This window comes from Halichoeres trimaculatus, unplaced genomic scaffold, assembly GCF_033239565.1.
Source record: "Halichoeres trimaculatus isolate MK-OKI-2021-1 unplaced genomic scaffold, fHalTri1.1 fHalTri1_scaffold_9, whole genome shotgun sequence".
Taxonomy (NCBI): Eukaryota; Metazoa; Chordata; class Actinopteri; order Labriformes; family Labridae; genus Halichoeres; species Halichoeres trimaculatus.
The window spans coordinates 4104263-4126056 of NW_027437188.1; positions in this window are offsets into that span (position 1 = coordinate 4104263).

Sequence of the window (21794 nt, forward strand, 5' to 3'; positions counted from 1 at the left end):
CAAAGTAGTTTCAAGTGTCTGATAATAAATGACCTATAAAATGTAACACAAACAGGAAATGCAGGGCTAAATCTAAAAAAAACAAACAAACAAGGAGTTAAATGTCACAACTGCCTGCATCATTTGTAACATTCCTTGAGGTGAAATGGAACATGATGAAATAAGAACCATGACAATGACTTAAGATACTGAAACCTTTTTTTTTTCTTATTTAAAACTTTTAAATACAATTACTGTGGTTCTGCAGAGAACAAGACGGACTCCAAACATTTCATGTTTGATGCACGGGTTTCAAAGACCCCTATCTCATCAACAGGATAACTAGTTTCCTTAAAACTTGTTAAAAATGCCAAAAAAGTAAAGAAAATGAAAAAAAGAAGAAGATGTATTTTATCTCCTTAAGGATTATCATCCCACTAGGCAGATTAATTTGTATTTTGGCCCTTTTCAAAATGGCTGCTCTCATGGCTCATCCACACAATTTTTTTTAAGAAAACCATTTCTTTTTTCAAGATGTTGTGGTAAGAAAAACATCAAAAATTTTACTCATTTTGTTACATGAGTTTTTTTTTTTTTTTTTTTTTTTTTTTGGCATATAGTACAATTATGCCTGTACAGTTCTTTGGCCAACTGCAGTTGTTTTAAAATGTGCTATAGAAATGAAGTTTGACTTGACTTGACTAATTGCAAATAATATGTAATATAACTTTTTATCAAAACTTTTTTTTTTCTTAAAAAAAATGTCAAAATGATTTTAAATGTGATTAAAAGAAAACACAAAATTATATGTCAACATTTTTTAAAAATAATTTTCTTTTATTTTGTTTAATTTATTGTTTTTGTGGATTTTGTTAAAAGGGTAAATAAACATGTCAGTTTAAAAAAAAAAACTGGAACCTTCTGGCTATTTTTGAAGGGCCATGTTTACATGGATAAACTACAAACTCTACGACAAAACTCTTATGGTCCCCCTACCTGTGGGCTAGCTCTCCACCCACAATCAACCTGCATTGCAATTTATCTGTCTGTATATTATGGTTTGTGTTTTTATTTGTTTCCTTTTGGTGTCTTTCATTGTCAATTCTTGTTTTACATTAATACCGCTCCTTTTTTTTCCTCTTTTATTCTTACTATGAAAGGTTGTACTGTCTCAATATGTTTCTATCTAAATGGGACTACGAATGGAAATTAGCGTTAAGCTACAATCCGGCATTTTTACATGTTTTAACATGTTCATCAATGTGCACTGTCCCATTCAAATAAATAAATAAATAAAATAAAATAAACAAGATCTGAAGGCAGATAATAACACAACTGTATAAAGGTGCAACTGTGCAGTGTGTGTGTCTTTGTGTGTGTGAAAGGGGGCCTGGGTGGTGGGGGGTGGAGTACCCAGACAGTGGTGACAGGTGTGTGGCAAGCTTCATGGGCCCACAGATGTCACATCAGGCACTGAACCAATTTTTTAAATGTTACATTTTACCCTGAGCAAGTTTGTTACAACTGTCCCTGAGTGCATTGGTGAGCTAGCTTGGCTAAGAGCTAACAGCTAAAATATTACCACAAACAATAAAAAAAAAGATAGTTTAACAGACACATAATTAACATGATGTACGTTAGATAAGTTCAACTACACAGCAGGCTGTATTATCACAAAAATAATTTGAGCAAAAATAATTGATTTTTTTTTTTACCTTGAAATTATGTTTTCCCTCACAAATGTAGCTGTGTGTGCTTCAGGGCACTACTTCTCCACATGTGGGGTTAAATGTGTGTTAGAGTGAGACATTTTCCTGGTTGGTGCGATTGCAAGTGTTACAATGACCTGTGTTACAACTGTCCCTGGTCTCCCATACTTTCCTACTTGCTGGATGAGTAAACACAGGGTCCTCATGTCCTGGATGCTTAATTCACATGGGCTTGTGTTAGCTTTACTAATACTCTATCCTAAGGATGCATTTGCCCTCTTTATTATAAGAAGACTCCAAAAACATTCCAGTATAATAATGAAAAACAAAGTTTTTACTGAGACAACATCAACTTTTATTAAGTTACCCCCCACTGTAAAGAATATATCACAATAAAGAGGCTGTTTTCAAAATTTTTGATGTATTTTTTTGCTTTTTTTGCTTTCTAAACAGTAACTGTGAAGTGCTCTTGGTTTCATATCACATCGATGAGGAAGGTGTTTGCCAAGTCGAAGCAGTCTGTATCTGCTTAACCTAAACCAACCAGCTTCAAACCGTGTGCATCAGCACAGAAAAACAGGAATGGAAAAAAGACTGAAAGGTCAGGTTGAGTGGCGGTTGATGCAGATCTCACAACAACTTTGGTAACCTGATTTTCTTCTCCTCATGCCTGATTTGCTTGTGTGAACCAAGCCGAGGTTTAAAAGCTTTTTTTTTTTTTTTCAAACTCACACCTTCAAGGGGGGTTGGTAAACAAATGCTGTGGATCCCATGGGTGTGGAGCTCAGACTCTTATTTGCTCCTGCCTGTCTCTGCTTGTGGCTGTGTATTTCTGTCCCTCTGATGATGCGAAGGTAGCATGGTAGGACACACATCAGCACACAAAGTTGTGTGCGTACACCCTGGTAGTCAGGCTCACACGTGCGCGCACCCTCACACACACACACTCACTTACACACACGCAAGCAAAAGTACCTAAACACACAGCACCTTGCAACAAAGCAACCCAAAATAACAGGCACCTGTTGCTCAAACCACAGTGTCTACAATGAAGCCAAATTAGAGCGTTTCCCTGGCAACAGTAATTTCAATCACAAACCGCAGCAGCGGCCTAGAAAACAACTACACTTAAACAATGCTGCTATGTGAGTCACCAGTAAACAATGAATAAACATGTGTCTGTATTTCTGTGTGTGTGAGCATAAACTCAAATTCCATTTTATTAAAGTGGATGTGCTCTGCAGCATCAAATGATGTGTGATAAAAGACCTCCAAGACTCCCTGTCTGAGGGTTAGAGGAGACCACATGAACCATTTGTGGTTGGGGGATGATTACAAAGTTGATTGCAGTATTTCACTGAAGTGTGAAAAATAAAAAAGCTTTCCTGATACACTTTACCGGCAGAAACTCGTCTGCCACCAGCTTCACTGCTCTTCATGTGTCATAGGGGCTCCTCTAGTGGTCACAAGGAGAACTCCACAAGGTCAGTGATTTTCTTCACACATTCTCTGTGACTGTGAGGCAGCTGGAGCTAATGACTGATAACTTTGACAAACAAGAATAAATCAAAAGTTATAGATTTCTCTTTGTCTGGATATTTCCTGAGTTGTGAGTGATGCTTGTAATGAAACCAAGATTCTATTCTTTGCCCACGGATGTTACCATAGCACACTTCTGCATTTCCTTATTTGCATTAACATCCTTAAATATACTCTTTGAGTCTTCACCAGCACGTACACTGATTAATTATAGGAAACACTTTAAAAGAAGAAAGAACACTTGCTTCAGACATTAAATTTGATAGAAATCAGGAACAGAAAAAGGGCGTTTAAGCCAAGCAATAACCTGTACTGAATTCCTCTAAACTGGAGTGTGAGATAATATGAAGAGGGTGCTCCTAATGTTTTGTACACATATGTGTTCATGTGAACTAATGTGGGGGTGTGTGAATACAAGAAGGAGGAGGTGGTCCGAGGAGCCTCACTCTTTCACAAAAGAAACCTAATTGGAAGCACATGTGTCGCACGATGCAGGAGTTTAGCGTAGTCGAGGGGGTTCGTATTGTGAATGAGGGTGTTACTGATGGGAGAAAGAGAGCAAAGAATGGAAAAAAAAAAATCTGTTTGTTGGGGGTGGGAGCTGGGGGTCTGGTGGTTGGGAGGGCATGAGAATGTAAACCTCGACGTAAGTGAGGCGATTTACTGAAGCCTGGGAATACAGAGTGGGGAGTGGGAGGGGGGGATGAGTGGGAGTGGACTCAATTTAAACCACACTGTCACACAAACAAAGTGTTATCATAAATAATGATTTGTCCTCCTTCAGTGTCCCTTTCTCTCTTATCATGAACTTAAATGTGCTCTTCAGGCCAGTGTCTTTTATACTTTACACAGTCATCAGTGCAGAGGCTCAGGGGCCGTTTACACAACAACGGTTTTAGGCTGAAACGCAACAGTTATGTTGCGTTTCAGTCTCGCGTTTACACAGAAACTGCGTTTCAGCCGACCTAAAAAGCAAACTTTTGACAACGGCCTCCAGAGTGGGATTTTTCTGAAACGCACCCAACACTGTTGCCGTGTAAACAGCAAGCCGCCGTTTTCAGTGGAAACGATGACATTACAGTCTGCCTTGCGCGCGCGCATACAACAGGACAACAGTACCGTTGGTACGATCGTCACGGACTACCGTGTTGTGCTTGTGCTGCTCAATCTGCTGCATCTGCTGACTGTCTTTCAACAAATTCTGCATCTGTCGCTCCACTTTTTGACTTAGTATTCCCCAATACACCAGATGACCGGCTCAACTCTGCTCCACAAAAGCGGCTTCTGGACAAGACAGTTATAGCACCACCTACAGGCCTAGGGTGCTCACTACAGTGTTTTCAGTCCATCAGCGTTTCCGTGTAAACGCAGATTTTTTTCACTGCATTTTGGCATTTTCAGATGAAACGTTGTCGTGTAAACAGGGCCTCAGATATCACCAGCACGTTCCACAATTTCATAAATACTCTGGGTATCGCTTTATATTAAGGTCCTGTGATAAGCATTAATAAGACATTTGTAAGTACTTATAAGATGCTTATTGACACTATTACTTGTTAATAAGACTATATAACTGCTTAATAAGTGTTTGATAAGGTCATTGAAAGGGTTAGGCCCCACAGGTTAGGTTTAGGCATGGGGCCCTGAATGGTTAGGTTTAGGCATGGGGCCCTGAATGGTTAGGTTTAGGCATGGGGCCCTGAATGGTTAGGTTTAGGCATGGGGCCCTGAATGGTTAGGTTTAGGCATGGGGCCCTGAATGGTTAGGTTTAGGCATGGGGCCCTGAATGGTTAGGTTTAGGGGAAGGGCTGGGGTAGGGCTCATGAGAGACAAAAGCAGAAGACAAAAAACAAAGAGGTTTAGGGTTAGGGTTAGGTTCCATACAGCTTATAGATTAATTTGTCTTGTAGTAACTATTACAATTACCTTATTAAACACTTATTAAGCAGTTATATAGTCTTATAAACAAATAATGTTAATAAGCAGTTTATAAGTACTTACAAAGGTCTTATTAATGCCTTTTACAGGACCTTAATATAAAGCGTTACCAATACTCTGTTTCTATTTGTGTGCATAAAGTAAATTTTAGTCAAAGACTGGTTTGATGTGGGATTTCAGCATTAAAAGGCTTTAAGGGAGTATAACTCAAAGATGATGGACTAACTCAAATTAATGCTGTAATTGCTCTGTAATCATCATGACCTTGTAACTTCCATTATTCTTCTCAGCATATGGACCACTAAGACTCAGACAGGCATGAAAGCCTTGTTTTAATGATACATGAAGCTACTGTACCCTGGGCTCTTCATTTGAACAGTTTTATTTCAGCACTCAACCCCCTGCCATGCACTAAGAGACCAGCATGAGAACAAAAGGCCATGGGACTGAGCGTGTATCCCTCCCCCCTTTTCAGCTCACTTAGATTTACACTTTCATAAAAAGGGGCCAAAATGTCTGGCTTCAGGCCTGACGTCCCATCTTCGTGTTTGGAGAGCAGCCAGGAAAATAATCTCAGACCAATACAGATGTTATAAAAAGACAACACACTTTTTTCTTGCGTAACTTTAAATGATTCAGGCCAGGCAGGTGAAAGAAGACGGGCTCTAAGGCAGCGTGCGGGGACAAGTGATGTGACCTGTAGGCTTAACGAGGGAGCAGGGAGTAAGGAGGAAGATAAAGGAAAGAAAGGAAGGCGATAGCATAAAGAAAAGGAGATAAATGAGGAGGTCACATGGACAGTTTTTCAGGTTCTCCTCCCCACCTCCACCTCACCAACGGACAATGCTCCACACCTCCTCCCCCACACTACCCTGCTCAGTAGCACCTGAATTCTGGGTCTCATCAGAGCTACCTGCCAGGGATTAACCAGAACCTGTTACCCCTCAGTGTCAGATGACTGGGCTCTTTTCCACTCTCTTTCTCTCACCCACACACATACACACGCTCACACACACAAATACACACATGGTGAGAGTCGGTAATAGGAACCAGCTGGGCTTTCAAGGCTGTGCAGCAGGCAAGACAGGCCCATTCATAACCCTCTAGTGAGTTTTAATGAAGGTGGGTTGTGGTGTAGCAGCAATGTGGAAGGAGTGGGGAAATGATGAAAGAGGGGAGACGGGTGACTCCTTCTTTCTTACTCTCTATACCTTCCAACCAATGAATGTACTGTTCTCAAGGCTGTGTGTGAAGCTGACCTACGCTGTGTTCCATTTATTAATAATTGGCCTTTGAGCTCTGTTGTAGCTTTTCCTGTGCTATTTGCACGCTGTGAATAAAAAACAGTATTCCTTTCGTTATATAGAGAGAGACACAGCTATCAGACTCTCAAAGTGAGAAAAAAAATCAAGATGGATGGTGCTATAAGACTTATACATTATCCCCCTACACAGCCCTTTACAGCCATTACCTTACTAATGATGCTAATGGACATAAAAGGAGCCTTAAAGACGGCTATAAAAAGTTATTCACTCTGCGCTTCCAAAGCTTGCCTGGATCTTTTTGATAGTACATCTCAGAATAAAAAAAGAAAAAGCGTCTGTGGTAGAGAAGTCCTGGATCCAGACTCATAAATACTGAGTCATATAGGTGTCAGTAACATTAACAGTGCTGTAAAGGCAAACAGTATCCATTATTGAGCTGAAAGCTCATAGCAGGGAAAATCTTTCTGATAACTGCACTTCAGGGGACTATATACAGGGACACTGACATTTACCACATGTCTTATGGTGTCAGTATTTCACTTTATTACAGTATCATGATCCCACTTTATGCATATTTCAATGTTTAAATACAGGGTAACGTTTAAATGTGAGCTGTCAAGAAAATAACATTCTCTTTAAAGGGGACATATCATGCTGATTCCTGATTTAATACTAACATATAATATAATAAATTTGAAAACAAGACCTTTCACCCCCTGAATTTTCAAAAAATGAGATATTGTATTTTTTCTGATATGCTAGAACGAGATTTGATGCCTCTGAAAATAGGTCATTGCCATTTGGCCGCGAGATTTCAACCTTCGTGACGACACGAGGATCCTTTCTTTTTATTGGAGTAATCTGATAAAGCAGCTCCTCCTCTGTGATGTCAGTCAGTCACACAACCGCCACCGAGGGATACACCCACCAAGAGCCGACTGATTGAGTGCTGGATGCAGGGACTCTGCTCTGCTGAGCAGCTCGGCTTTACATGGTGAATTAGCAGTTAAAACACTGTAGTTTTAGCAGACGTCGTAATACTTGTGAGACTGTGATATTTGCATGCTTGTTCTGACATGCAGTGTGAACCTGGACCACAATAATGCTGCGGTAATAACATAGTGAGGAACTGACGGTAGAGGTGATCTTTAGACTACACTTTCAGCATGATGGATAAAACAGACAGAGAAAAGTGAAGGAGCAGGATGGAGCCCTGTTATAGAAATAGTTAATTGGTGAAGTCTGCCAATATTTCCACGTATAAACTATACATGTTACAGTACAGCTTTGACTCACCACACTGAAGCGTCCTGAGATGATCTGTGTCCAGGTGGATTTTCTTCCTCCTGAGCTGCAGAACCGTCCGGGTCTGACTCGGGGTCCAATACAAAAGGACATATCCTACACTCTGCCATTTTATTAGTGCTATCAATGCCTTACGGTGAAGTTTTGGCAAACAGCAAACTCGCTCAGTCTGCCCCATTCAATGTGGCGATTTTGTAAATACTGCCATGCTGCAAAAACCGCCCCCTGGCTCTACCCCCTCCGTCCCTCTGATAGAACTGACCAATCAGAGCACAAATGGCTGTGACGTTGCGAGGTTACTGGAGGTCATTCTAGAAACGGAGCGTTTCAACGAGATCTTCAGAATGGCCTAAACTGAGGATATTGAGAATGCTATTGTGGAGCAATGAAGGAACTAAATGACTTGTACTGAGGGCAGAAATGCTTTACAGGCATCCTAGTCTGGCATAGTGAAAAGGAGAAACAAGCATGATATGTCCCCTTCAAATACAGGGTAAGGTTCAAATGTGAGCTGTCAAGAAAATAACATCCTCTTTTAGGCTCACCCCAGGAACAAATTAAAGATTAAAAGAAAAACAAATAACACCAATCAGTTTGTTTCTTGAGGAAAGAAAAAATGTGATGGCTGTCTGTGTGGAGATTACATTTGGAATCAATTTAAAGTTTATATGTGCATACAAAACATCCATAATGGATGCCAAATGCCATGTGGTGTTGAAGGGATTTGATGCATTTCTTTGTTTGCGTGTGCGTGCCTGCGTGTGTGAGAGCTGGACTGTTTTATCAACTGGTCACCTCTGGTTTGCTTGGTGTGAGGGTGGATGGGTGCTGGTGGGCGGTAACCTGAGCCAGTGAAGTAACAGTGCAGCAGCAGCCCTTTACACCCTGAGGTCAAACTGACGTGAACACTAATAAACCAGGCGCTGGCACACATTCCTCCTTGTCAAACACACAGGGATGCAGGGTGAAACGAAAGTGAAATCTGGAAAGATAAACACAAAATAATACTTTCAATTTACCCACCTCTTCATTTGATCAATGGAATACAAAACACTGCTCATTCACGTCTGTTTGAACAGATTGTTCCTTTGTGTTTCAAAACTCCAATATTTCTAGATGTTTGTTTTGGAAAAACACAAAACAAAAGGAGACAAAAACAAAAACATGACACAAATATCTTTCTCATGTTGTCAGAATAAGAAGGTTGAAGGTGCTGGTTAAGAGTGTGCTGATCCACCATGAGCATAACCAGGGATTCAAAAAAATCAAAAACAACTTAACAGCCTCAGCACGGCTCCTCTGTTCTTGCCACACAGACAAACACACAACAACAGTACATGCGTGTTTTTTCGATGGGCAGATGGAGCAAAAAGCGGGGTATGTCAAACCTCCCACGCTCTTCACTTCAGCCCTGGTGGCCACACAGCCTTTGATATTCCCCACATAATAACTGTGTGGTTTTTCACTTAACCCCAGGAATGCTCATATGAAACAAATCACACAACACATGACTACGTGATGCAGTGTCTTGCTGGAGTACGGTAATGATCCAGGAAATATTTCAGTCATGTTGAAGCTTGATTTAATCTCGCTTTCACCTCTGTAGATCATTGCATAATTGCACCGTAGTTTGTTCTAGCAGCAGCTTTATTCATTTCGAGAACTGCAGAAGAATTTGTAGAGCAATGACGCAAGCATGAGCTGCTCGGCAAGACTCTGAGCCTCTCCCCCCAAACAGAAAGTAATGAGCAGTAAAAGATACTGTGGAATGTTTTTAGGGTTTGGAGATCAAAACTAGACTTGTACTGATGATCTATCTCAGTGATTCCCAACCAGGGGTACGTGTGCTGGGGGTACATTTGATAAAAAAATATTTCCGTCATGGAAGTACTGAGATTAGCCCGTCAATAAAATGGTATGTGTGCACTACAACTAGTTTCCCCAGGGAGACAATAACCTGTGGCACAGCCACATCAGAATCAAAACAGATGCTTACCTGCAGCCAGGTAAATATGAAAGACAAGCAAGCTCAAGTGCAGGGTTTCCACTACCTGTTAAATATCGTGGTGCTCTGCCACGCCAAAACAAAAGCCGCCATGCCATGTGGCCACGGAATTATGATCTTTTTTTTTTTTCAGATGTTTTAAATGTAAATCATACTGTGCAGGGCTTTTGTGCATGCAATCAAATTTGCCCGTGATCAAAACTCACACTCATGGTAGGATCATATTGTGGTCAGAACCAATAAGAGACAGAGCGGGTCTTTGCATTTTGCAATTACAATTCTCCTCTCTTGATTGCTTAAGGCAGAGTTCTGCCCTGATACACGCACATAAGACACACAGTTACAGGAAAAAGACGATACCACGCTTACTTTGATTATTTATCAGTGTTTACTGAAATGTGTTATCATCTAACTCTGGGTTTTATATGTTGTAATGATGCACGCTACAATATAGATACCCCGTCTGAGTCCCAGAAAAAACTTTTGTTTTCTTTGCTGCATGGCAAATTTATATCTGTACATTAAGTCAGCACAGGCAGGAGCTCCCCCTGTCACTGTGAGGTTTAAATTTTCTTGAAGCTTCATCCTGATCACTTTGTGGGGACTGTCATACTGAATCCAGTCGTACATATTATGCATGAGCTGATTTTCAATCCTTCTCCCGCTGATACAGGCGACTTAAGTTGCAGTTTGTCCATCTTTCCTCTCATTCTTTGAAGCTCAACAGAGGAGTTTTCCTCCAGCTTTTGTTTACAGATGCTATGAGGAGGATCTGTTTTAATTGCACTCCCTCGCCACCTTGTGGCCCAGAGTCTCTGCACACTGTTGTAAATTACTTTTAGCGAGACGTGTTTGTTTTGAAATTAAATGGAAAACGGATCAAAACAAATTTTCTTTGTTCAGGACAACTTTTTACTGGATACAACGCACGGAGGTAAGATATTTATCAGTACAGTTATGCAGCACTACGGTTTGAAATGTGACATCAAGCAAATGTTGTAGCAGATGGCTATATGTAGTGCTATCGTCAGCCCGGTGCTTTGACGTATCTGTAGGCTAACGTAACAACAAGTCAACACTGTCAGTTTGTTTGTAGTTTAGTAGCTGTTTTTATTTAGCACAGCTGGCAGCCAGGTGCTCTAAGACATGTCTGTAATGTGTAACGTTAGTGAATCCTGGTTATGTCCTGCCAGTCATCTACCAATCAGAGCTAACGTAACCTCACTCCTCATTTTACTGAAAGACTCTCAAGTTTGAACATCTTTCTTCTGTTCTTCTGTCCTTTTTCTGTCTGACAGTGAGGCTCCAGTGTCCACCATCACTACAAAATTAATCACGGAAATCCTTTTCAGCAGATATAAACACAGATCTCTCTTCTCATTACTAAACTTCATCAGCCGGCGTGGTGTTGTCATAGAGACTTTGAAATGTTACAAGAGCTATATAAAACAAAGACTGGTTGATTGTATTGATTTTGCATTTAGTCAGTTGCATTACAATTCATTTTTTAAGGCAACATATTTGTTTTTTTTTATGTTTTGAGTTCAAAAGAAGAAAATGACAGAGAATTAATAATCAAATTAAGAAGAAAAAATTAAATAATTTTCATTTAACAGTCAGTTACGTAAAACTTGGATGAGTGAGGGGGTACTCATGGCACGACAAAAAGGATCAGGGTGTACGTGAGACAAAAAAGGTTGGGAACCACTACCATACCAGACCGCTTGGCAGGAACGAGGCTCTTAATATGTGTCTACATCCAGACCGAGACATTGAGTCATTATTGTAAAAGTAATGATCATAATTGCTTGAATTGTATGTCCGTCTGGACTTTTTCTCCCTCCTCAAAAATTAGACCCCTCAATCCCTCAATCTTCAGCAGTGGTTCGTGCCCTGTTTTCTGGGTGTGGTGATACATTTATGGTGTATCACACAGGGCTAATGGGCTGTGTGTGCAGATTTTTCAACAGGGGGAGAGGTCAGCCTGAGTTGAAAGGAAGATGGCTCTCTTGTTCTTGAGGGTTTTCCTCTTTCCCTCTGATCAGCGTCTGCACATGGGGCTGGATCACCATCCAGCGATCAGTCGGTCCAGCTGTGAGCCAAAGAATGCGGGAGCTGCTGGGGTGGCGTGCTGGGTGATTTCCTGTCTGAGGGGTCTTCTCGCAGTCGTAACGCGATCCACCCTTGGTCCAAAAATAACCACTGTCTCTGCAGGAGATGGCGGTGCAGCTAGTGGGGGCACTGTTGCAGCCTGGCCCGCTTCCTTCCTCAGAGGATGCTGGGAGGATGGAGCTGATAGGAGCTCAGAGTTAGTTGTAGTGTCAGCAGCTGACACGGCACAGACAAAGACATAAAACTAGTGTGAAGCAGGTGACACTTTTGTGAGGCCTCAGAAATGTTTCTTTGAAATGACAGGGGTTCTAAAAAGGAGGGAGTGAAAATCAGAATCACAATCTTAAGTCAGTAAAAAGAAACTGAGATACCCTCATGTTTGTTTTCACAAGAATGTCAGGATTAGGCGCTGTGGTTTTCACAGTTACTCTGCTCTGTGACCTCAGTGTGCAATAGCTCTGTGAGATTGGTATGATAACAAATCAACACCTATGTCGCTGCGCTGTGGCTGACTCTGACTAATAGACAGAGAGAAAACCAGCCAGGGAGGGGTTTGTTACGAGATAATCTACAGCTGCTGAGAGGTCTCAGAGTGGGAAATGTATCAAAGATCATAATTGAGGGTAAAGTGGGTAAAACAGATATCACTCCTCAAAGTATCTGACCTAAATAGGCCTATTAGTTCCAGGAGGTATGTGCCCCTCCACAAACAGAGCAGCATATTTGTGTGGGTTTGTCTGTGTTGTTTCAGAGAGCCCAGCCTCCCCTGGTAGGGGACATTTCACTGGCTCATTATGCAGCCATTAGGGTGGCTGGGCCAGCATTTTTCACAGCACCTCACAAACCACCACAGCAAAGAGGTACAGAGACAGAAACCCAAACGCTGAGTTCCCTTTGAAGAGGATCCACTGGAGAAGCACGGCTGAGGCCCTTTCTGCTCAACAAGGAGCCGGAGGAATGAGAAGGAGGATTACCCTTGAGAGTTAAATTGCTGTATGAGGTGGAAAAAAAGAAAAAAAAAGGACAAGGTAGAGGGGAAAATGCTAAGCGGATCCTAAGAATGAGAGGGACCCAATAATGAAATAAATCTGCCCACAGCTTTTTTTGTTTAATGAATGTGGAGCTGATTTATTTTCCGTGTGGCTCGGCAGATTTGTCTGGGCGCAGAACAGAGCGTGCTCTGTTCGTTGCCACGCTCAGCGACCAGGTGTGGGACAGACGGGCTGAAACAGTTAAAAGTAAACTGAGTGAGGTGGAAATTGATCTACCTCAAAATTTTGTGGCCTATTTTTTTCTTTCTCTTTTTCACAGATTTGCCAGGGGAAGCAGACTCGCTATTGCAATCACAAACAGCCTTTCTCTGTTCGATTCAAAGTCCCAACACTCAGCGAGGCTTTATTTTGTGTAGTTTCTGAACTGCTGTCAAAACAACTTACCTTTCATTTTCAGCCTCTGCTTTATTCCCAGTGACCTCGTTTTTATATACCTAAAATATAAATGCGCTCTGATACAAAAATAAATTATTAGGTTAAGTATATCAGATGTAATGGAGTTTAATGAGAAAGAACAGTGAAGGAAAACTCACAGAAGATTAATTTAGAAAGCCACCATGCAGGATATCATGCTGACAGAAGCGGGAGATAAAAAGAGAGGGCAAGAGCGGGAGGGAGTCGGAGGCGAGCATTAGTGGAGAAGAAAGAACTACAAACAAACAGAGAGGGGGAAAATATCATAAACAGATCTACTGAGACTATCAAGCAATGTAAATATGAAAAATGCCAAGCTCAAGTGCGTGAACCCTTGCAGGAATGAACCCCCCACCCCTTGTACCCGAGTAACCTCTGTTTATGAAGACGAGCGAGAGCTGGGCCTTGGGGGACGCCAACAAGAACGGTCAGTTCAGAGTATTTTAATGTCCTGCCCTCCCTCTGTCCTCTCCAAAAGGCTCCGCAGCATCCATCTCACTCCGATAAGAGCTCCACTGCTAGAAAAGGGAGGTGAACCCTTATGAAAGCACTTGATCACAAACATTATGAGGCACATGACAGGTCAGAGAGCACTCCAGTCAAAGACAGTAAAGCTGATAGATGCTTTTTCCACAACATTACACATAATGATTGTGCTGATGAAAGCTTGAATACAACTTGAGGACTAAATTGTGACTTCTTTGTTGAGAATTCACACAAAAACTTGATGATCTAACGCTCGTCCTAACTTATAACTGTACAGTTCACACAGTAACCACCATGTTTATTTCATTCTCCAGTCAAAATGAAACAACCGCTGAGTGTTGTGGCGAGGGTTTAACTGACAGTAGCGCTTTGAATCAACAACTCTGCAGCTGAAATGTAGCTGTGATTAGAAATCTGCAGTGAGAAGGACACATTAACATCAGCTTTACAGCCGGTCGGAGAGCAGATTATTTTTTACACACTGGCTCTATAGGGGGTGTAGTCTCTTAAGGGGAGGCACAAGAGGACCATTAGATTCTCTTATTTGGCAGACTGCTGTGCCAAAATAGTCTCAACAGGCCAACAGAGAAATCCTAAAGATTTCAGGACAAATGGGTAACACTTTATATCATCCACACACTGTTTAGCATTGGATAATAAGCATGTCATGAACAAACACAGCTATAAATGTTCTATTACTGATTAAAACGACTCTTCATAATCAGTTCACTAACTTTTTGTTCATACTTTAGAAATGATGGATTCACCAATTACCAATGAGCTCATACGGTTCATTATGAACCACTTATTAGCCATCCACACGCTGTGATTCTAACATGTAGTAAGGGTTAGTGAACACTAATTACACAGCAAATCATTAAATAAGCTAATCATAAAGGACTTATAAGCTGTTTGTTCATTTTTTTGTGAGTTGATCTGAAGTAAAGACTTTTTGAACTTTTCAAAGTATGTAAACAAGCTTCAAAAAGATCTGAACTGCCCCAACTGGTCACTTTGGGGGAGTTTAAACTGATTTCTAAATATGGTTAAAATAACAAATGAGGCCGTTGTTTCTATTTTTAGCAGAACTTGCATTTTTTATGCACTTGTCCTATTTTAAGAATTGTATTGATTATTCCTCTTAATGCTCTGTTGGTGTGATTTGTTGCATTTTTATTGTCATTCGTTTGTGGCAAGTGCAAACTGAGTGTCAGCAAATGTGATATCTGTAACTGATTGTCTGCTGCGGTCAGGACACTTGTTAAAGAGATTTCAATCTCAAGGAGGCTTTTTACCGGATTAAACAAAGTTGCTTAGCGCCGCCCTGTTGGCTATGGCTGCCTTTTGCAGCAGCTCTCTCTTCTTTGTCCGTTTCTTGTAATTTTTTCTGTCTCTTTTTCGTCATCTTTTTATTTGGAGTGGATCATTACTTTGTATGGTTCATTGTTGGTCATGGACACCAAACTTTTTGTGGCTTCAGTGATATTTTTACTACTTTTCTCCTGTGTTTGTCTGGAGATCCTACATGTAACCATGGCTGCATTGTTTACATGTGAAATTAGCTGTTAGCAGCCCGTAGCATATCAATGCTAACTGGTGTAAGGCCTGATGTCTTCCCACAAGGTGAGGAGAAGGAGGTGAGGACAACATGCTGGTTCTCAGGTGTGAGCTAAGAGGTGACAACATGGACCTGTCCTTCCATCCATCGTTATTGGGAATGTAAGATCTGTCTCCAATAAGATGGACGAGCTAGCTGTGCTAACCCAGCAACAGAGGGAATGCCAGAGGGCAGAGTAGCATCATGCTATTTACAGACATGGCTAACAGAGGTAACATCAGACACCAATGCCATGTTGGAAGAGCTTCACCTGCTGTGAGCAGACAGGATCCAGGAGACAGAGATGGAGCATGACTGAAGAAGCTCAGTCCTGGACCCTGTGGAGGTGGAGGCTGGCTGAACTGGAGAATGATGGAAAAGCTGCTGTAACCTCAATTTCGTTGTTCTTGTTCTATTTTTATTTATGCATTTATTATTGAGGTTTATACGGTGGCTGGTAGATGTCAGACTGTTTGCAAACACCACAACACAACAGATGTACAGCCATAACTGATGCAGAAAAGTGGTAAAAGTACATGATTGTTTTCTTTTTTAACTTCAACTGTGATAAATATATCTCTGATGCTAACATCATCACATGACTAATTCATAAAGCTAAATATAAGGCACATATTACCAGTAAATATAGAAATATAAGTACTATGAAGGATATCACAAGGTAAGACCCCTATAAAGCTTTATAAATCAAAGCTGAAGTTTGAAAAGAAACTTATCATTTACTGACTTTCACAACTTTTCTGTGTCTGTTGGGATAACTCAACTCTTTTAGCTTCCGTTGTGTTCTGTTTGCATTTGTGCTGTCGCTTTTGCAAATTGTCTGACACCTACCGCCCACCATAGGTTTGAGACCAGCAGCACCTTTCTTCAACAGAACAAAGAAACAGACAGTGTGCAAAACTTCCATTTATTAAGAGGAAACAACCTCTTCATATAAACTTAAGATACTCTGAATATTTAAACACTGGCTGTATGATAACATCTGTAAACAACACCATTTGTAAAAGACAGTGAGTCTGAGAGATTTTTAGTATGAATGCATGAACAACGAGTTAGTGAAGTGGTTGTAGAGGGTCATTTTAATCAGTGATAAATGAATAACTCTGTTTGTATTCACTAATACTTAACTAGTGCCAAAAATTGTGGTATTCTAAAGATAGAGGGCATGACAGGAGGTTGGTTGTGGCTTTTAACCCTAATTCTCCCCTCACTTGTCATCAACTTTGTTGCACAATTTGAAAATGGTGTACCCAGCATATTCCCCTGTTGCTCTGAATGATATCACACCCTGACAGACTGTTTCGATGCAGCAAAATATAGCTGGCAGTCTTTCAAATATGTTTGGAGTCAGAGTGAATGGTGGTTTGGCACTCCCCAGACAGACAGCTGAGGCGATGAATCAAACAAGATCAAATTGGACAAATTAGACAGTGTGATCAACTTCAGTTCATGGCTTGTCCTCGGCATGTGGTTCTGGTCTGAAACTAAAACTCAGCCTGCTCTGTTTTAAATGGCTTACTGCTGCCCTCTGTCAAAAAAAGATGGTCACTGCAGCGAGACATGAAAAACAGACACAGTAGCAAAGCTTCCAAACTATTCAAAAAGAAATAAAACCATAAAAATTAGATGTCCGTCAAATAATTCCCAGAATACCACTTCAACCGTGACAGTCATCTCCTCTTTGTCAGCCTGTGAGTCTGCTTCCAGGAATGCATCTGCAGACGCAGCACTTCTGTGTCCCAATGTGTGTTTCATTTGGGCTCTCTGTCTCGAACACACATGTGGCTCAAATATGTGGCCCAGCGCTCCAACAGAAACAGACCCTGATCCAGCCAGGGCCTAATGTGCACCTCGGTGGAACGTGCCACACTGACACCAAACTGAGCCAGACAGGGCCACGTGTCTGAAACTTTAACACACATTCTTCAGAAGCTCTGTCAGCCCTGCGCCGATGAATCAACACTGAATCAGAGGTGTTATACAAGAAAGGAGACCAATTAGGAACAAACGCTTTCTGCAATCAATTGAGCCCATGTTTATGACGCGAGTAAAAACTAATGAGTCACTGAAACTAAATCTGATCAACAAAACAGAAACTAAAACAACCATAACACACTTTAGACTGAACTTATTTCATTTATCAGCGTGATGTGTGTGATTAAATAAATTCAGTTTGGTTGTAAAAAACAAACACATCTTGAACCCCACTGATTTAGATATAAGTAAATGAGTTTTTGTATCAGATTAATGAATCATTAGATTGTTGCTGGTTTATTTGTTGTGCTTTGAGGCATCTCAGGTCATCTGTGATGGCTTCATCCAGAGGGAGACATAACAGAGGGAGTGACATTCCACAGATCTGGGTGTAGCGTGACTTTGGGAGGATTCAAACAAATCTCCTCGGCCAGATTCATGAGACAGACAGTCTGTAAATATTAGACCCACTTAGCGAGGTATGTTTGCATCCTCACGTGTGTGTGTGTGTGTGTGTGTGTTTGTGCGTGTGTGTGTGTGTGTGTGTGTGTGTGTGTGTGTGTGTGTGTGTGTGTGTGTGTGTGTATGTGTGTGTAGGTGTGTGTGTGTGTGTGTATGTGTGTGTGTGTGTGTGTGTGTGTGTGTGTGTGTGTGTGTGTGTGTGTGTGTGTGTGTGTAGGTGTGCGTGTGCAGGCACAGGTTGTTGTCTACTGGTGACCAGGGGCGTAGCTACAATTAGGCAAACACAGGCCTGGGGCCCCAAGATTCCCAGGGGCCCCCAAAGCATCTCTTACAAACTGATTTATGAAGTTCTCTCCCATTGAAAGCATTTCTTTTTTCTAAATCTTACTTCACATGCTTCAAAATACATCAAAAGGCTTAATCTTTAATGATGGTTTTGGGTACTCCCCCTCCCTTCTTATTCAATGGGCTATTCCATGTTACAACACATCTGAAAATTTTAAAACACTTTTTATTTTTTCCCATTTTTTTTCTTATTTTCAACCAAGTCGGAATTAAAAACAATGTTGCTCTAAAATCTGAGATAAACATATTAGACTTTTAGTATTTTAAGGACTTTATCTAGCCCAGAAAACAGGATAATTTTCTCAAAATCAAACTTTTTAAACATTATTGTACAGAATCTCTTTTTTGGATACATAACTCACTGGACAGGGGGTCGAATAAAAATACATTAACTTAAAAATAATAGTACCAAAAAGTATGGTAACTGTAAATATCACCTCTTTCATTAGATTTTTTTCCATTTTATGTTGTGCTTGATATTTACATATTTTTTCTTTACTAAATAATTTTTTCCAATATTTAACTATTGTAATGTTTTTCACTTCATACTTTCTTGTTCGTTACTGTTACTCTGTAAATTCCCCACTGTGGGACAAATAAGCTGTCAATTGACCATAAAAGATTTCAAATCCAGGACAAAGTGGACTAAATCATGTATTCACTTTTTTCAAAATCAAACTCAAGTACAGAACTTGAGGAAATGCATTTAGTTGCGTTAAGTTACCATGTGCAAGATTAGCACTGTCTCATGCCTTGATTCTGGGAAAGAGACAGTGGACCCAGGGAAGGCCAGTCTAGCTCTGAGGAAGATGAGCTACAAGGACATGGAGGGCCCCTTTGACTGGGTTTGCCTGGGGCCCCCCAAACTGCTAAATACGCCCCTGCTGGTGATGAGGAAGACTGTGCTAAGCAACCTACATAAATGGATCTTATTTTTGTTGAAGCAGGATCCAAACAAAATTGTCCGTGTGAGTTTATACAACTGCTTTGAAAACATTTATGCTGTTCCTACTTTTGTTTTCAAAGAATCAAAGAAAATTCCAACCTGACATAGATTATTAAAAGAGGTAGAGAAAGAAAAGAAGCTCAATAAAGATCTGTGATCTCCAAAAAAAAATAATACGATCAGAAGCTTTAGAGGCTGGATGCACAAATACAGCATGGAATAAAGGCAGCGATGACAACAAACACACAAGCCTGAAAAGCAGTTTTTGTGCCTCGTGAACGCAGCAAAGAAGCAAAGGAGCTGAGCTTTACATGACCTCTCAGACTTTGTTTTGAATGAAACATGAAGAAAGGCAGATTTACTGTAAGAAAATAAAAAGCTCAAACGCAGCAATCCTAGATGACAGCCTTTAATCAAACCATCTGAGTGCAAAAGATGTAAAAAATGACTTTGAATAAAGTTACAGCTGAGTGTGAAACTTTTGATATTAAGTCCTGCGGGTTAAACTGTTTACCATAGCTGAAACATGTGAGAAGCTGCCTTTGCATGGAATATTGCTTCAAGGAACTGTATTTCATGAAGAAAAAAATGAAAGAGAAGTATAAGACAGCTTCCAAACCAACCCTCAAACTGGCTGTATAATTTACTTCTTTGACACACACTGCTGCAAAGAGCCCCTTAAGGGTGTCTGCTCTGATGACAGGACATCCACAAGGATCCAAATATACTTAACATGTTTTCACTAAGGAAAATACAGATCTCTGATTCACATAACAGAAAAGATAGACCTTGAGAACATGTTACGGCAGAGCTGGATTCATGTAAGAAATGAATGACGCCTGCGTAAGAAAAACAACCCAACAAAAAGCAACAAGATTCTGCTTTTTTCATCAAGAGCGTCTCTTTTATTCAGTTTGAGCTTACAGATGCTGGCACAATCACAGCCAGACAATGTTGTTTTTATCTTATACTCAGTGAAAATGCTTCTGTGAGACTGCAAATAGACAGAAGGAGGGGGGCAAAGACAGCCTGAGCTGGGAATGAGAAGGAGGGAGAACGGCGTCCAAGGTAAAGCAGGCTGCTTGCCAGATGCAGTCTCGGCAGCTGGATAACAGATACAATGAAATTTCAGATACTTCTATAAATACCACCAGCAGCTGCTTCCAGTTAATGTCAGATGATTATTAAAAAGCAGTGTGGATTAACTGTTTGTTATCAGTTATGAAGCAGTATTGCCCCTTCAGACAAATCAGTCATTAGGAACAAGAGCCCAGGGCACAGGGTGACTGAAAGAGCTCAGAGCTAATGTATGAGTGTCTTAAACTGATCTGACATGAAATGGATTATGAGGTATTTGGCCAAGCTGGCTCATGGAGAAGAGGTCCCCTGGGAATTAGCTTTTGTTTCTTTGTGGTGTCTTTCTTGTTGCGTTGGTTTATGCGGAGCTGTACGAGGAATAATATGTGGAGGTCATAGATGTCGGGGCTGACAGCATCTTTCACTGGTCTGCCCACCAGCTCCCTCCAGTTCATCCCAAGGGGGCTTCTCCTGTTACCTGCTAATGCCTCCCAGTCTCCCAGTCTTTGGGTTGAACATAATTTTAAAAGTTTGGAGTTTCACCTTTTCTGCCGTGTTTCTCACACTGCATTCTGGCTTTTAATAAAAATATGGAGCCTGCAGAAACGCACAGACACCTCTATTTCAACCACAGGCTCAGAATAAATAGCACAAAAATGCTGACAGAGGAGGTAAAAGAGAAGTTAGCAACACGAGTCAACTGAGCAAGATGACTGTGAAAATAGGGATATAACACGACCCTGTTATAACAGTCATCGTGATGTTTTGTTATGTCACTACTTTTTTTGTATACAAGAGGGAACTTGATCAAAAAAAGCAGGTCTGAACAGTAAAAGTGATTATCTTATAAAAAAAAAAAAAACTGGATTTATCCTACTGGTGACACATATTTCAAAACAACGGCAAATTAAACTTCCTTTATTTGTAAGGAAGAAATGTAATTTCAACTTATTTTACAATGCATGTACTGTGATTCATTTTCAACTGTTTAATACTGTATATTGGATTACAGTTTTTGAATACAAAATAACAGTGAAATACTGACAACCCTGCTGTATTCTGCTGTTGTTTTACAAAAATTATTTTTTGTTGTGATGGCATTTTGTAAACGTGAGTAAGGAGAGAACCAAGTGGATATGAGGCCCTGCTGAGCATTGAGATGTTGCATCTGGGGCACAGGCTGTCTGTGCTATATATATATATATATATATATATATATATATATATATATATATATATATATATATATATAGCACAGAGGCCCTGCTGAGCATTGAGATGTTGCATCTGGGGCACAGGCTGTCTGTGCTATATATATATATATATATATATATATATATATATATATATATATATATATATATATATATATATATATATATATATAAACTGTTTTTTCCCCTGTTTTAAAATCGGTGAACACAATGTAAAAATCAGAGTACATGGTTTGCCATGTGGAGCACAGACAGCTGGTGCCTGCCATGTGGAGCACAGACAGCCAGTACACACCGTGTGGAGCTCAGACAGTAAGTCAATGTCATGTGGAGCACAGACAGTAAGTCCATACCAT